Source organism: Phascolarctos cinereus, unplaced genomic scaffold (genome assembly GCF_003287225.1).
Source record: "Phascolarctos cinereus isolate Bilbo 61053 unplaced genomic scaffold, phaCin_HiC Scaffold_3;HRSCAF=262, whole genome shotgun sequence".
Classification (NCBI taxonomy): Eukaryota; Metazoa; Chordata; class Mammalia; order Diprotodontia; family Phascolarctidae; genus Phascolarctos; species Phascolarctos cinereus.
In genome coordinates, this window is record NW_027555736.1 from 164757322 (window position 1) to 164775684 (window position 18363).

Genomic DNA, 18363 nt, shown 5'->3' on the forward strand with positions numbered 1-18363 from the left:
TACAGTTGTGTTTGACTCTTTGTGATCCCATTTGAAATTTTCTTGGCAAAGATACTGGAGTCGTTTGCCATTTCTTTCTCCAGCTCATTTCACAGATGAGGAAACTGAGGCAAACAGGGTTAAGTGACTTGCCCAGGGTCACACAGCTAATAAGTGTGTGAAGCCAAATTTGAACTCAAGATACCTTCTTAGCTCCAGGTCCAGCACTCTATCCACTGTGCCACCCAGCTGCCCCCTTATCTCTCCTATTAGACTATAAATTTCTTTAAGGCAGGGGAAAAGTTTTGTGCATTTTTGTACAACTCACAGCACTCTGCACATGGCGGGAATTCAATCAATATTTCTTGAGCAAGTAAATCTATCACTCTCCCAATCCCTCATTCTCACTAGTTCTCTCAGTTCTGGGGCCTGAGAGGAAGCTGCTGCTGCCCTCACAGAGACTTGTGGACTTCACTTCCCACTTCATGAACAACCTCATCATTTCCCTCTCCTCTATTTTACAAGGTCCCCAAAACTAGTTTTTTAGAGAAAGCTAAAGAAGGGAGGCAATCTTATGTCAGGTCATGCAAATAAAATGACTTGTGGTCTTAATCTGGATTTGAATGTCATTTCCCTCACTTATGGGCCCTCTGACCTCAGGCAAGTGATTTTAACTTCCAGGAACTCAGTCAACACATGTAAAAATGGAGTAATCACACTTGCAGAACATACCTCACATGGCTGAAGCTTTATTTTGTGAAGTGCATTTTATAAGAGGAACTGTTCTTAATTTAAAATGTGGATGATGGGAACATTTTCTAATTTTCTCATTTAAAAAATGAACTAAATTAACTTTGTGGTTCTTTTTAAAATTTTTATTGCCATGACTCTAAATTAATTCATGTCTTCCTGTGGGTTAATAGTCCTTGATAGGCAAAAAAAAAAAAATTCCCTACCCTGATCCTGTTAGCTAAAGGGTGTTAATAATTCCTTTTACCTCCCTGTGCCAAACTATGCTAAAAACATACCAAAAATCATCTTACTTAACTCTTTTTGAAGTATATTATTCCCGTTCTGAAAATTATAGCAGATCTCAGTTGTTTCTTATTTCAATTCTGTCACATTTAACCAAGATGAAACATGACCAAATGTGCAAAAATGCTTTGAAAAATATAAAGCATGGGGCAGCTAGGTGGCACAGTGGACAGGGCACTGGCCAGAGCACTGGCCCTGGAGTCAGGAGAATCTGAGTTCAGATCTGACTTCAGATACATAACACTTACTAGCTGTGTGACTCCAGGCAAGTCATTTAATCCCAATTGCCTCACCATAAACAAACAAATAAATAAATAAACAAGCAGATAAACAAGTGAATAAATAAACAAATGAACAAGCAAACAAATAAATGAATAAATAAATAAGTAAATAATGAATGAATGAACAAATGAATGAAGAAAGAAAGAAAGAAAGAAGAAAGAAAGAAAGAAAGAAGAAAGAAAGAAAGAAAGAAAGAAAGAAAGAAAGAAAGAAAGAAAGACAATAAAGCAATAAGCATGGTGATGTAGTGGGAAAAGTGCTCAATAGAGTCAGCAGAGAAGAAGGTTCAAACCCTGCCTCTGACACCAGCTTTGTCAGCATGGATTTAGAGCTGGAAGGGTACTTAGGGGAATATCAAGCTCAGTTCCTTCATTTTACAGTTGAGGGAAATGGGATTCAGGGAAAAAAGTTAAACGACTCACCTACTATCACAAAGACAGTAAAGTGTCAGAGCTAGAATTTGAACCAAGGTGGTGCAGTTGATAGAGTGCCAAGCCTGCAGTCAGGAAGACTCATCATCCTGAGTTCAAATCTGGCCTTGGATGCTTACTAGCTGTGTGATCCTAGGCAAGTCACTTAAGCTTGTTTGCCTCGGTTTCCTCATCTGTAAAATAAGGTAGAGAAGGAAGTGGCAAACCATTCCAGTATCTCTGCCAGGAAAACATCAAATGGAGTCACAAAGAATCGGACTCTTGAAATGACTCAGCAACAACCACATCCAATGTTCTTTCCCACTGTGATGCTCTCTATGCCTCTGTTTCCCCATAAAAGGGGATGATAGTAACACCTGTAGCACTCACCTCACAGGGCTATAGGATCAAATGAGAATTAATGTGCACAAAATACTCTGTCACCCTTAAGATGCTCCACAAATGTAGGCTAATTATCTTGACAGAGACCCTGTCAAAATTCATTAAATACAATACCTTTCAGTGAAGGTAGAACAGAGGGATTCGCAACCTTAAAGTCTTGAGTAAAACTCTCCACACCAAGAACCTGGCCTGGTCTGTTGATCATTTCTTATTTATACTGTATATGTTGTTGTTGTTGTTTCAGTCATGTCTGACTTTTCGGGAACCCATCTGGGGTCTTCCTGGCAAAGATACTAGAGTGGTTTGCCATTTCCTTTCCTGCTCATTTTACAGATGAGGAAACTGAGGCAAACAGTGCCTGTCTGTATTTGTTTGTTGTCTCCCCCATTAGGTTGGGAGCTCCTTGAAAGCAGACTGTCTTTTGCCTCTTTTTTGCATTGTTAAAAGAAAAACCTTGCCCTCAATAATGAAGCAAACCCAGAAACCAATAAACTCACATAAGTTTATTGTAGCATTCAAGGCAAAAGCCGACTGAAAGCAGCCAGGCACTGGGTGCAAACCACATGCTGTTTTCAAAGACGAATTTCATAATAAGAATAGACAATCCTGATAGGTACACATTTCTAAAAGAGAATAGGCTGCTTACAATCCAGGTAAATGCAGATTTCTGAAAAGTGGATCAAAGCACAAGTGGCTTTCTTTCCCTACTCTCAGGCTGGCATGTCTGTGGCCACTCTATAAGAGGGCTAGCATATACAACTAGGAAAGGGGAATAGGAGATCATGGATTCACTTGAATTAACTTGACAGGAGTGGCTAAAATCTACACAGTAGCTCCATCATTTAGCACAGTGCCTGGCACGTGGTAAGTACTTAAAAAATGTTTGCTGGCCCCCGGCTCTGCGGACCCCGGCGGTCATGTCGGCACTTAGGTGGCTGGGCCCTTTCCTTCGCGAGGGAGGCCGGCGCTTCCCGGCGGGTCTGAGCGAGTGGATTGATGGTTGCGGCATTGGAGGAGTCCGACATGCTGGAAGGGGTGTACACATTCAGCCCTGCTACCAGAAGTATCCCCAGCTGACAAAATCTCAGGTGTTCCAAGCTGAGCTGTTAAGTGCTACAATGTGGTTCTGGATTCTCTGGCGTTTTGGGCATGACTCAGATGCTGTACTGTTTCCACCACGGTCGTTTTCCATATCCAGATCCTTCTCAATGGACAGATGAAGAACTGGGTATTCCCCCTGATGATGAAGACTAAAGCAATGTCATCACTACTACAAGTAGGTGCTAACAAGCACCTCATTTCCCAGTAATTACAACTACCTTTCAAATTCAAAACAATGTATAATTGATGTTTTTCTTTTTCACCATAACTGTCACTTCACAATAAATAATCCCCCTTCCCCCATAAAAAAAATAAACGTTTGTTGATTTAATACAGATGATTTCATCTGTTATCCAATCACAGCTGTAACAATGCTTAGCACACTGCCCAATATATAGTAAGTGCTTAACAAATGCTTGTTGAATGAATACCAGACTATATTATCAAGCAGAAAATATGGCTTCCATTGTTACCAAAATAACAAGCTTTTCACATGTGAAAGGGTGCACCTCCACAAAACTGTGGAAAATGTGTATGGCAAGAGACTTCCTGAGCCGAGCATGATAGGTCAATATTGGGGGGGAGAGAATACAGACAAAATTGCAAAGCCTGGCAATATGGGAAAAGCAGCATAATGTACATATAAATAGCATGATATTGGATATGCCTATTAATTCTGGAGCAAAAATAAAAGGAATAATTGATGACAAGCTCAAATATCTTTATTCTAAAACACAGAATATAAAGATGTATTATGTGCCTAAAATGCTATCACAAGTAAGCGAAGGGCAGGTACCGCTGAATATCTGGTTGGAAGGGATGTATAACTGGGGACATGGCAATGGAACCATATAAGGACCTATGATTTCCTTGCTGTGAGTCCTCCCTCCATGCATGTTACTCATAATTCTTCTGTTCCTTAATTCATGGTTTGTGTGAGATGCTACAGTTGAAATATTCACCGTGAGTCAAACCTGGCACAGAAATGCTCCAAAATTAGCTGTGTTGGGTCTTTGACATCAAGAGACACTAAAGATAGAATGTGGTTTATCAGGGATAGGTGAGATTAAAAAAATGGAACAGACGATACTATAGTGAACAATTTTAACGAAGAAAAATAGGAAAGCACACAAAAGGAAACAACGTGATTGCACAGAGAACATTCTAATGAACTCAGATTTTTAAAAAGACATTTATTAAAAAAGAAAAAAAGACAGACGCAGAGGTACAGAACCCAGAACAAATACCAAAGCACAGCACAAACCCAAAGAATGTCCAAAAGAACAAGGAAGAGCCACCTGAGTGAGCTCAGAGAGAAGGCAGAACTGCGAGATTCTTATCTTGCTTCTCTCTTCTCAGGAAGAAGTGCCTTCAAACTGGAAAGAGTACAAAACCGTGTAAGGCAGGAATGGCAATTCAAGGAACACAAGACATTAGCGAGCAAGCTTAAGTGAGGTAACCCTAAGAAAGAAGCCAAAAGAAATGTCTCTCTGGTGCACCAAAGCACAGCCCCCTGACTTCACCGCCATTCTAATGGACAGGAAAACCTAGAAAACAACAAGCAGGTTTTGAGCCAACTACAAATCTACAAGACTGAGCCACAACTGATAAAATGACCAACTCTGCAAACAGCAGCCACAGAAAACCCTGTAGGTCATAGACTGTACTTCTTAAAAGGCACCAGCACATACTCAGACTGAGCAGATGCTCAGTAATTATCACTAGTATTTCTATTTCAAAATATAAAGGTTGTTACATACTCTCCCAACTTTAAGAAAACTACAACTTAATATCACTCAACCACTAAATTAGTTTGCCATTTTTCACATACTATTTTTCCTTTACTAAAATATTCATTTTAGAATTCCTTCAAGTTGCCAGTTTGTCTGCTGAATTTAAAATACAACTTTGTTTACAAAAATCTGATTTACATAAATTTCTCAGAAACATATTTATTGCATAGAATCGAGCTCCACTTGTAAGAGGATCCAAGATGTTCTGTTAGATAAGCACATGTTCAGATCTCAATCTGTTTATAGGCCATTTGCTTTGAAGATGAGCTGAAACAAAAATTTAGTTCTAGGATACACTTCATCTACCATCACATATGTAATGAGGATAACTAGACATAGTTATCATAACCTTTTTATAACTGATGGACAAGCCAAGCATTCAATTTTTGTATTCACCCGAAGTCAAGAGAAAGGCAGGAAGGGGGAATGAGAGGAGAGGAGGACCAGATAAATTTATAGAACACAGAAATGAGTCACACAGGATGGATGGATGGGTTGTGATCTACAGTTATCCTTTTCACACTGAGGGGAGTTTAGGGGCATGGTGCCACCCCACCTGGAAAATCCACAAAAAATTTTTTGGTCCTCCCTTCATAACCAGAGAAGAAGTCCGAATTATTATAGTATTAAAAGATAAAATATGTTGATATTATACAATACGTGTATTTTATGCATTTGTGAGTTTCTAAACTTTTTTTTGTTGTCTGCTGGCATTCTTCATGTACAGCTTCTGCAAATGTCCCAAAAAAATTCCATTTAATTTCTTATGCCAACCCATGCTATATTGAAACCACAATGGGGAAAGTTGTGATGTAGAAGGAATAACTGTATAATGTTAGTGGGAATAAGGCCACTGATGAGATCAAAGACCCATCAGAGAACTAGCGTACACGTGCAAGGAACTGTTGAAAGTGTTAAGGTACTTCAGTGTACCTCATTGACTTGGCTGCCCCACCCCACCCTACCCCCGCTCCCAATGACACAGATAGCAAACCACCAATAAATGCCTTCTCATTCTATGCAGACTTTGTCCATGAATCCTCTGGAGATGATCTACCTAACTCACTACAGACTTTCTTTTAGGTCTTTTAATGTCATAAGGGGACAAGGGCATCCTCTGGCTGTCCACCTGATATTCCTCATTCATGATATTTGGCCATGCTGCGTCCTTGAACCAATAGTGCTTCTCTTAGATGATGGTTTTTACATCACTTCTTGAACAAAGGTCATATGCTAAAGACTACTTGCACCCATCGTATGTCTCTCTTTTGACCTTTGGATCATGAGCCCTTTTGATTCTTCAGGTGACTGTAGCATTTCGTGGCTCACAGAGATATACTGAAAATATTCTGCTCAGGACAAAAAGATAAAAAAGATACAAGCCTTACCTTCAAGGAGTGTAGAGTCTACAAAGGGAGATTATAGCAAGTACACCAATAAGCACAATGCAAGATAAAATGGAAGAGGAACAAAGGAGAGTTCCAAAGAGGCCTAGGCAAGTTTGAGGCAGGAGGGTATGTTCAAGCTGGGAGGGATTCATGGAAGAGGTGGCACTGGAGCTGGGCCTACAAGGAAGAGGATTCCCACAAGCAAGGGATGAAGAGAGAATATGTTCTAGACATGGGGGACAGATTACATGGAAAAAAGAATGGCAGGATAAGATCAGGGAACAGTTAGTTGACCAATTTTGCTAGAATAGAGAGGGTATGAGGGGAGTAACTTGAAATAAGGCTGAAAAGTTAGGTAAATTATAGCAAAATATTATTATAAGTAGTGCTTATGTAGCACATTAAGGTTTACAAAGTGCTTTACATGCATCTCATTTGATCTTCACAATAATCCTGAGATGTAGACACTAAAGGTATTACGGGCTCCATTTTTCAGATAAAGAAACTGAGACTTGGGAAGTATAAGTGATTTGCCCACAATCACAGAGCTGGTAAGGTAGATAATAAAGGTATCACCATCCACATTCTACAGATGAGGAAAAAAAGTCTCAGAGAGATTAACTTATACATAATTACAGAGCTGTGACAGTGACAAAGCTGAGACTTGAACCTAGGCATTCTGACTCCAAGTACCACATTCTTTCCCTCATATCATCACTGCTTTAATACAAGTAAGAAAAATTAAGGAGGCCAGGAAGTTTAGTTGCATGTATTAATAATTATCTGAGTAAAAATGAATATTAATTATGAAGATATGGTTGTCACATTAAGGAAGGTGCCCATGATTCATAAATAATCTTTCTGAAAAATCTCAAGACATACACAAATGTCCTAGTAAATATTAAATTCTAAAACTACATTTAATAAATGATCATAAAAGGAGACTATTTGAGGCTATTTCCCTTTATACACACACACACATACTTACCATATTTTTTTAAAAACATCTTGTTTTTATTGTGAAGAGGCTTAAATGCAAAGCTTAAGAGTTCATATTTTACCCAACATGCAACAGGAAGTCACAGAAGGTTTTAGAGCATATAAATGACAGGGTTGGGCCTGTGCCTTAAGAAGAGTATTTTGAAGCTCTGAGACGCATTCCTTTGTTGGCTTTCACAAGAAACACATAAATTAATCTTTGTTATTGTTTATTATAGTTGCCTTAGTTCTTTTGTTTCTATGGTGCAGTCTACTTTAAATATGCCCAGGGGATGTCAGGGGAGCAGAGAATGGCTAATGCCACATTTCCTTCAATCAGTCTGCAAGACAGGATTGAGCCAATTTTAGGGCAAAGGTGGTAAACTCAGACAGGCTGGCTAAACTCCCAGGGGTGACCAAACCACATTAAATGTATCTGGGAAATGTTTAGCGAAATAAATAAAAATATAATACAACACAGATAATGGTAATTTGTGCTTTTCTAAGTCAATATGTAGCCACAAGGATCCATTTCTACTTGAATTTGACACCACTGTTTTAGGGGTTCTCTTGGAATTCACCTCACTGTTCATAAAGACATAGTCGTGATGTAGGACTCAGGTTCTATGGAGGATCAAATTGTGAGTTAGATAATTGAATACTCCAACAAGGCAAGCAAGGTTAAAACGCAGGAAGGTTGGAGAGCCCCTTCGTTTTAAGCTTATTTTCTCCTCTTTAAAAAAAAAAAGAGCTTATCCTTCACTTAGCTGCTATAGTGTAACAAAAAGCAATCTCTAAAAGATGAAGTTTTTGGTTTTTTGTATAGTGCTACCAACCAAACCACCCTTCAGAGCAGAGGGAACCCAGTCAATGAAGAGTCTGTCCTCCAATCTTCATCTGGCTTTTTTATGTCTGCAAAAACAGGCTCCAGAGTTCTGATGTCTCGTGGTCTCTAGGATGTGGGTTTTGTCCAAACATTGGACCAACCACAAACTCTTTCCAGCAAGGCAACAAAACTGGGCAAGACTGGACTCTAAACTCCTGTGATTCTAAGATTATTAATTCTCTACCCTAGCATTTCCATAAAAATCTATCCAGATTTATGTGTCTAGCCTGGAATTCTATCCATGGAAAAAAAAAACAGCCCTGTTTATTTTCATCATGCCCTATTAATCCTTATTATTGTTAATCTTGAATATAACCAATCCAAAACTAAGCTCATCTGAATGTCTCCGTGTCTACTCCTGCCCATGAACGGACAGGATAAAGTTTTGGGTTGGTCTGGTGTTTGGCTGTTGTTGCTGCTGTTGTTTGGGAAAGGTGGGGAGGGTTAAACAAGTGCTCCAGTGTCCTCGGGTGTCATGAAAACAACGAAAACAACATGGAATGATATGACAAGCTAAAGAGGCCTTAAAACTAGATTCCTATATTCTAGAGCACCGAGACTTCCCACATTTTTGTTGGCAAATCTCTAGTTGTTGAGTAAAGGTATAGACCAATCTGTTTAATTCTATAAGTTTCTAGACACCCTTGTCCAATTTCTCAAGCCTAAGTCAGTTCTAGTAGTCTGAGGAGAACATGGGAAATGGGATCCTTCAGAATCCAGAGGTCACAATCCAGAAAAGCTAGATGGTCTGAAGAATGCACTATCCCATTCAATACAGAGATTTTGAAACTTCTCAATCTCTCATGGTTCCTCCTCCCCCAACTCTCAGCTAACAACCTCACCTCATATTTTACTAAAAATATTGAGGCCATTCACTGAAAGTTCACTTTTCCCAATTCCTTGTCATCTCCCATCACCCAGATGTCATCTGCCACTATTCCTTCCTTCACTCTTATCTCATATGAAAAGTGACCTCTCTTGCCAAGATAAATGAACGAGATCCCATTCCATCTAATCTTCTTCAGAACTCTTCTTCCTTATATAATCCCCCTTGTCACTTATCTTCATTTCTCCCTGACTACTGGTTGGTTTCCTACTCCCTAAAGATATGTTCATAACTCCTCCATCCTCAAAAACCCATTGCTTGACCCACCTGTTTCTGCTAGCTGTCATCCTACATCTACCCTCCCTTTTGTAGCTCAGCTCCTTGAGACCATCTTCAATAGGTACTCCCCTTCCTTTCTTTTCGCTCTCTTAATTCTCTACAATCCAAATTCCAACCTCCTTATTCAACTGAAACTGATCTATCCAAACCACTGACAGTTTTTAATTGCCAAATCTAATGGCCTTTTCTTAATCCTCATTCCCCCGATGTCTCTGCTGCCTTTGAAGCTGTCGATCACCCTAATTCTCTTCAATACTCTCTTCTTCCTAGGTTTTTGGGACACAACTCTATCCTGGTTCTCCTCCTACCTGTCTTCACTGCTCCTCAGTCTCCTTTGATGGATATCCATCCAGGTCATGACCATTAATTGTGGATATCCCACAGGGCTCTGTCCTGTGCCACATTCTCTTCTTCCTCCAAGCTACATCATTTGGTAATCTTATCAGCACTCATGGATTCCATTATCATGTCTGCCCTAATGATTCTCCAATCTACTTATTCAGCCCTAACCCCTCTTTGATCTCTAGTCTTGCATCTCCAACTGCCTGTTAGACAATCTTTGACCTATAAACATCTTAAATTCAACAAGGCCAAAATTTAACTCATTATCTTCTCCCTAAAACTTTCTGGATTTTAAACTCTCTGCTCCAAATTTCCCTATTAACACTGAGGGCAACACCATCCTCTCAGTCACATAGTATGTCAGAGCAGATCATAGAATTGGAAGGGATCTTACAAGTCATGTGGTCCAACTTCTTGCCCCATTCAGGAGTCCTTCCTACGATATCTTGACAGGTCCAAGCTTTGCTTGAAAATTTCACAGGATCACAGAATCACCAATGTAAAGATGGGAGGAATCTTAGAGGTTATCTAGTCCAATCTCCCCATTTTACAGATGAGGAAATTGAGGCTTAAAGAAATTAAATGACATGTCCAAAATTACAAGAATAATAAATGCTAGACTTAAGATTGAAACCTAGATCCTCTGAAGCCAAATCCAGTGTTTTTTCCACTGTACCAACTTGCCTCTCATCTCAATGAAGTTAGCTCATTCTATCAGGGGACAATTCAAATTGTTGGAAAGTTTTTGTTTACAGTACATTTAAATCAGCCTCCCTGTTGCTTTGCTTATCAGTACCAATTCTGTCTTCCATGGCAGAAGGATCAAACACATGGTTTACAACACTTCCAAGTGTGGCCTAAACCAAATTATAACATAGTTCCTATCTGATTTCAATGTGTTTGATGTATTAATAAAGAAATAATTAAATGTGTGGTTTTTTATAGTCCAGTGGCCCTCATTTCTATTTGAGTTTGAGATGGCTGGTCTACAGCCACACAGAAAAAGTCTAATCCCTCCATGTAGTACCGGTTGGTATACTTGCAAACCCCTAAGTTTCTTCCTCCCCTAGGCTAAACTCAACTCTGTCCTTCAACTCTTCTCACAGTGTCCTAGGAAACTCCAAAAGGATACTTTTTTTCCCCCTAATGTGTACTCTCTGCCCTGAGGTACACAGAACTGGGACTTTGAGGAAGCACAGATCAGCAGAATGCAGTGGCCATATTTGGAGTCAGAGAATATAGGTTAAAACCCTAACTCTGCCTCTTACTTTCTGTGGAACATCTTGGGCAAATTATCTGATCTCTCTGTGGCCTCAGTTTCTTCATTTATAAAACAAAGGTCAGATTAGATGAAATTTAAGTCCTTTTCCAATTCTAAACTATAAAATCTTTATTTTGATTTAAATAGACCCCGAGAAGAGAAAACCAAGGTTAAACAAAATCATTTTCTTACCAAACACACACACATACACACAAACCCTAGGCTTTCAAAAACAACTAAGAACAAAATATATCTTGTGCATAAAAAATGTTGATTTTTAAAATGCTATGTTTAGTTTCACAAGAACCTGTTACTTCATTTTATTCTTTGTAAAAGAAAACAAGAAGTTTCCTGTATGGCCCATTTTAATTAGCCTAATCACTAAAAGTTACAGTCATGAAAATTTTGAAGGATTTCTGTTCAACCAGTATTTGTACACACTAGACAGAACTGTAATTTCTTTAGAAATTTCTTATGGGGTTTTTAAGCTGAAAAAAACTAGTTTTCCAAATTATTTAAAGGGAAAATAAGTCAGTCTGTTGAAAGCATACGGTTTATTAGACTCTACCTAAACAACTATCTTTGTATTTAAATCATATCATAGGAATATCTGGCCCAATTTTAAGGTTAAAAGATAGATTTCTGATGTCTTTTTTCCCTTTTAACAAAAAAGGCAAAACTTTTAAAAAGTGAATAACAAAAGATAAACACTTCGGGAACTGATAGTATAAGAGGGAAAGGGATTTCATCAGCATAGATTACTTCCAGTGAGAAAACTCCCTCTACCAACACAGCTAGGCACCTACCCTGCAACTTAAAGTCAGAAGACATTGTGTGGAACATCAAGAGGTCCAATTACCTGCCTATAGTCACAAAGACTGCATCTATCAGGGAGCAGACTTACACTCAAGCATTTCTGATTCTAAGGCTGGTGCCTAAGCCATTAGCTTAAGCTAACTTTCACAAAGTTTCTTTCTTTTTTTTTTTAAACATTTATTTTTAGTTTTTAATATTCACTTTCATAAGATTTTGAGTTTTAAATTTTCTCCCCCTTCTCCGCCCCGCCCAAGAAGGTGCACAATCTGAGATAAGCTATACATGTACAATCATATTAAACATTATTTCCACATTAGTCATGTTCTAAAGAAGAATTAGAACCAAAGGGGAAAATATCGGGAAAGAAAAATCCAAGGAAAAAAAAAAGAGAGAGAGAGAAAAGTATGCTTTGATCCGCATTCAGACCCTACAGTTCTTTCTCCATATGTGGTTGGCATTTGCCATCATGAGTCTTTTGGAATGGCATTGAGCTGCTGAGAAGAGCTAAATCTATCAAAGTTGGTCATTGTACAATGTTGTGGTTACTATGTATAATGTTTTCTTAGTTCTACTCATTTCACTCAGCATCAGTTCATGCAACTCTTTCCAGGTTTTTCTGAAGTCTGCCTGCTCATCATTTCTTATGAAACAACAGTATTCCATTACATTCGTATACCACAATTTGTTCAGTCATTCCCCAAATGATGGGCATCTCCTCAATTCCAAATCTTGGCCACCACAAAAAGAGCTGCTATAACTATTTTTGTATATGTGGGTCCTTTTCCCATTTTTATGATCTCTTTGAGATATGGACCTGGAAGTAGTATTGCTGGGTCAAAGGCTATGCATAGTTTTATAGCCCTTTGGAGATAGTTCTAAATTGCTCTTCAGAATGGTTGGATCAGTTCACAATTCCACCAACAATGCATTAGTGTTCCAATTTTCCCACATCTCCTCCAACATTCATCATTTTCCTGTTTTGTCACGTTAGCCAATCTGATAGGTAATTTACAAAGTTTCTTAAAGAAACATATTTAATTTGAAATTCAAACTCAGAAATAATTGGTGTTCTTCACAGGTATTTAAAAGGATCAACATGGTATCAGCATTACTGAAATACTTTTATATTCTATGTGAAAATAATTGTTGTTGTCATTTTCAGTCATGTCTAACATTTTATGACTGAATTTGGGGTTTTCTTGGCAAAGATACTACAGTGATTTTCCATTTCCTTCTCCAACTCATTTTATAGATGAGAAAACTGAGGAAAACAAGGTTAAATGACTTGTCCAGGGTCACACAGCTAGTAAGTGTCTGAGGCTGGACTTGAACTTAGCTCTTCCTGACTCCAGGCTCAGCACTCTAACCACTGTGTCACATAGCTGCCCCTAGGAAATAATAATAATAACAACTACAACAAGTGACATTTCTGTAGCACTTTAAAGTTTACAAAGCACTTTAAATACATTACCTTATTAGGACCTTACGACAAGCCTGTGAAGTAGATACATAAATATTCTGCTTCCATATGCAGAGAGTAGCTTTTCTGTGAAATAGGAAAATGGCTGATCTACATTACTGAAGCCTGAAATAATTAAACTAAGGTGAATTTATTCCTTAAATAGAGAAATAGAGAAAGCCACTGGATGCCATATCCTATAAATTCTTCAAGGCACAAAGTAGCATGATTTTTTCCCCCATGTTCTCACTGCATGGTATAAAAGTGCAGGATTGGAGGGGCAGCTAGGTGGCGCAGCGGATAGAGCACCGGCCCTGAAGTCAGGAGGACCTGAATTCAAATCCAGCCTCAGACCAAACACTTGACACTTACTAAATGTGTGATCCTGGGCAAGTCACTTCACCCTGACTGCCTCACCAAAAAGAAAAAAAAGAAACAAAAAAAGAGAAGAAGTGTAGGATTGGGAGTTAGAGAATCTGAGTTCAAACCCTGGCTCTGCTTCTTTGTTACCTGTGTGACTTTGAACAAATCACTTCATTGCTCTTCATTCAGTTTCTTCATCAATAAAATTAGAGGATTGTACTAGAAGGGCTTTTAGGTCCCTTCCTAATCTAAATTTATGATCCTGTAATATTAAGTGACCTTCAAAGGGTACTATTTGACTCAAATTCCACTTTTCTTGATCCTTATGAGAAATTAGAGCCAATTACAGTCAGAATTAAATGAGTGACATTTTAATTATTTTCTTAGAACCCATTTGGGAAGCTTGCCATTGTTAAATAAACTCAATGCAATGCCCTGGATGCTACCCTAAGAACATGTATTCAGATATCGTTGTATTTCTTTAAGGTACATAATACCCATTACTTTAGAAATTATAGGGGCAGCTAGATGGCACAGTGGATACAGCACCGGCACTAAAGTCAGGAGGACCTGAGTTCAAATTCGTCCTCAGACACATAACACTTACTAGCTGTGTGACTCTGGGCAAGTCACTTAACCTCAATTGCCCCACAAAAAAGAAAGAAAGAAAGAAAGAAATCATAGGGCCCAAAGAGATAAGTGAGTAGCTAACAGTGAGGTGTCCTTGGACAATAGTGTATTTGGAACTGTGGAAGCCCTCTTCATGTTTGTCAACCACGTAAGGAATAAGGATGGCATCTGAACACCGTTGCATCTAATACTCTGACAGTCTAGGGAAGAGAAGAGCAGCAATCACAGATGACTCTCAAAAAGGCAGAGATCATGATTCTGCTTGAAGACACTTCCCACCAACTTTCCCCTCAAACCCTAACCTTTCCCAATCAATTCCATTTGACAAACAGAAATTAGGCACCATGAAAGACAAGACTAAGTACTGAGAACACAAAGATGGATATAATAAGAGATGCTGCCCTCAAACAGTTTACAGTCAAATGGAAAAAGAAAGCTAAATGTGGAGATTAGAAAGCCTTTGGTTCATATTTGGCATGGGTAGAAATTTTCATGGCTGGTGGAATCAGTTTAGGTCAAGGCTAGACCAGATAAAAGATACAGACGATCAGAGGAGATAAAACAGACAATATTACATAAAACTGAAAGTTTTTTCACAAACAAAATCAGTGTAGTTAAAATGAGAAGCTTAACTCCTAGGAGGAAAATAATCAAGAGGGAAAAAATTTTGTAGCAAGTTTGTGTTGTTTTTTTTTAAATAAAGGTCTCATTTCAAATATTTAGATAAAAACCAATACAGCTATGCAAACCAATAGTCAAAGGATATGAAGAGACCACCCACGTGAGGGGAAAAAAAGCTCTAAATCATTAATGAGAGAAATTAAAATTAAAATTGCTCTGAGGTTCTTCTACCTCATATCTATCAGATTAACAAAGATAACAAGAAAGGAAAATGACAGTTTTTGGAGAATCTATGGGAATATTGGGATATTAATACAGTATCAGTAGAGTTGCGAATTGGTCCAGTCATTATGGAAAGCAACTTGGAACTATCCCCTAGAAATCACTGTGCATGCTTATTGACCCAGTGAAGACATTACTTGGCTCATATCCCAAAAAGATAAAAGAAAGAGGAAGGACACATAAATGTAAAAAAAAAATTATAACAGTACTTGTTGTTGTAACAAACAAATGAAAAGCAATGGGATATCATCCATTAGGTAATATCTAAACAAACTATAGTATGCAAAAAATAATAATAGTATATTGTTGTGCCATAAGAAATGATGAAAGGGATGGATCCAGAGAAACCTGGAAGAACTTGTACTAACTGATTCAGAGAGAATATAGCAGAAGCAAAACATGACAATGGGCTATAATATTATAAAAAATAATATAAATTTTAAGAACTATGATCACTGTTTCTGGTGGTTCCTCCTATTGGTTCTAATTCTTACCTACAGCATCACTAATGTGAAAATATGTTTAATAGGAATGTATATGTATAGCCTATATCAGCTTGTGTGCCATCTTGGGGAGGGTAGTGGGGAGAAAGGGGGAGACAAATTTTAAACTCAAAAGCATATGGAAGTAATTGTTGATAAATCAAAATAAATTAATAAAAAAAAAGGTTGGGAAAAAAAAGAACTATGATCACTGAAATGACCAGTTACATCCTCCATTATAAATTATGCTTTCTACCTCTTGGAAAAGAGTTCATAAGATTAGTGATAGTCTTTTTTTTTAAGAAAGAAAAAATTACTGAATCATTAAAAAGAAATAGAAGAGAGAGGGGGAAGGGTGTGGAATGACTTGAGGTTACTGGAGGATTTCAAAGCACAAGAAGGATGCTACAAGTGAGGAAGTATACCTCCTAGATTTAGGTATTCTAGGGACAAAACTGAAGTTACCCTAACTCAGTTGCAGCTCTGCTCAGAACTTCCAAATGAATATTCCATAGTCTGTCTTTGTTTATGTACCCATACTATTCCACATTCTGGGGAGACTGCCACCAATACATCAATGTTATTGGTTGTCTTGGCAAGGAAGGAGGATCACAGAGTCTGCATATACATGTAGGCTGCAGAGAGGCTGTGGAAGCTGGGTACTTCTCCATTGAGGGTCCTGGATGGGAACTTCTGAGGTACAAGAGTGGCATCCACTCCTCTCAGTCCTGGTACAAGTCATCATTATTGCATTTAAAATAGCACTCCAAGGCAATGGCCAGCCCAGGCTGAGGAGTGTCAATAGAGACTTTTGGGTTATGTCATTCAGGGCCAAAGCCTGAAGGTTCCTAATTGCCATTGCTGTGAAAATAATGCTCTTTAATATTTTATTCTTTTTAAAAATGCATGCCACAGATTTAGAAAAAACTTTTAAAGGTAACTGGAAAAGTGACAAAGCGTACTATGTAAGGAATTAATCTTTTAAAAAAAATGGAACTCTACTCAAACGGAAAGAATTGAGAAGCCCACAAAGTTCACATATAAATATGAAAAATTGGTAGACCAAAATGCATTTTAGGAGCATCTTGAAAGGGCTTATGTGATCAATAATAAGTTTCTTCCAATATATGAGAGACAGGAAGTTAGCTGGAGAGTCAGAGACCACTTGATTCAATTCAGTTCAACTGCTGATGAACAAAAGGCATGAAAAGAGTGAAAAGTCAACAGCAAAAACACTCCACAAATTCTCTTTGCATCAGTTTCACTGAGAGGTTTAGGAGACTCTCACTCCCAAACCATCTTTTAAATTGGAAAAATCAAACACTGGTAAGCACACAGGATGTTCTAAACATAATTGACAAAGTGGAAATAAATAAATCACTGAGACTCAATGGCAGTCACCCAAGGGTTCCAAACGAACTCAAGGCTGAAACTGTAGAAATGTTGGCCAATATTTGTGACCTGTCTTCATAAACTGTGACGAGAACTGGTAGACTGCCAACACAACTCCCATTCATAACAGGGTCATTCAGGGAAAAATAATCCAAACTATGTTTATCATAATGGGTGTTGAAAGCTATCTATGATGAACTGGACAAGGATCCTGGAAGCACTTGACTACTTCTTAAACACAACAACTCAATTCACTACACTGTGACCAATAAGGCCAACCACCTACAGGTTCATATGTCCAAGTATTTGTCCTAAGTCCTGTCCTCTTGGGGACCAGTTTTCTGTGTTTCATAATTTGAATCAAAAATGACTTATTAAGGACCTTTATTGTACACAGTGCTAAGACACAAAAATAAAATAAGAATCAGATGAAATAAGAGTTCACTCAAGAAGTTTAAAATGACAATAGGCAAGACAAGAGAATAATGCAAAGTACCCCAGAATACTCAGGAAGAAAGGGCAGACTGAGAAGGAAAAGTACAAGCAGAGGCAGAGGGACAGAACAAGGAGAGGGGAGAAAGGGTGGTCAGGGAAGATTCATAGAAAAGGTAGGAACTAAGTTGGGTCTGAAGCATGTATAACAACTGGATAGGCAAAGGTAAAGAGGAAGGACACTTCAAGCCAACAAGAATGAGGAATAATGGACAAAGATGGGAATAGGACTGAAATAAGTGAATATATCAAGTCTACCTGGGGCAAGAGATTTGTGTGATGACATATGGAATGAATAAATATATCTATCTGTTCATTCTAAAAGACTATACTATGATGGCTCCAAGAAGACAAAAACAAAAAGCCCCTACCCTCAGGGAGCTTTCCACATCATCACACATATCACATATACAAAGTAATTTTGAGATGGGAGAGCACTACAGCTGGGGAAATCAGGATAGGCATCATGGAGGAGACAACCCTTGAGTTGTGGCTTGAAAGAAGCAAGTTATTCCTAGAGGCTGAAGAGAGAAAGGAGTGCATTTGCAGGTATGGAGGACAGCCTGTGCAAAAGAAAAGAGGACAGAAAAGTGAATTCCAAGGTCAAAGAACAGTAACTAGACTAATTTGGAAGATAGAATGCATAAAGAGGATATAGAAGAGCAATGTGAAATAAGCCTGCAAAGGTAAGCCAGTGTCAATCTGTACAGAGGCTTACATGCCCAGCAGAAGAGTGTATATTTTGTCTTACAGGCAGAAGGGAGCCACTAGAACTTCTTGAGTAGGATCAGTATAGGGTTCCAC

The 18363-nt window shown here is 38.4% G+C and overlaps 1 protein-coding gene and 1 pseudogene across 2 annotated transcripts in view; one reads left to right on the forward strand and one right to left on the reverse strand.

Annotated features, from left to right (window-relative positions):
• GALK2 (galactokinase 2) overlaps nucleotides 1–18363 on the reverse strand; it is a 170521-nt gene that overhangs the window by 21655 nt on the left and 130503 nt on the right. The gene's annotated exons all lie outside the window — the stretch shown is intronic.
• On the forward strand, nucleotides 3001–3408 carry LOC110202373 (NADH dehydrogenase [ubiquinone] 1 beta subcomplex subunit 2, mitochondrial pseudogene; annotated as a pseudogene).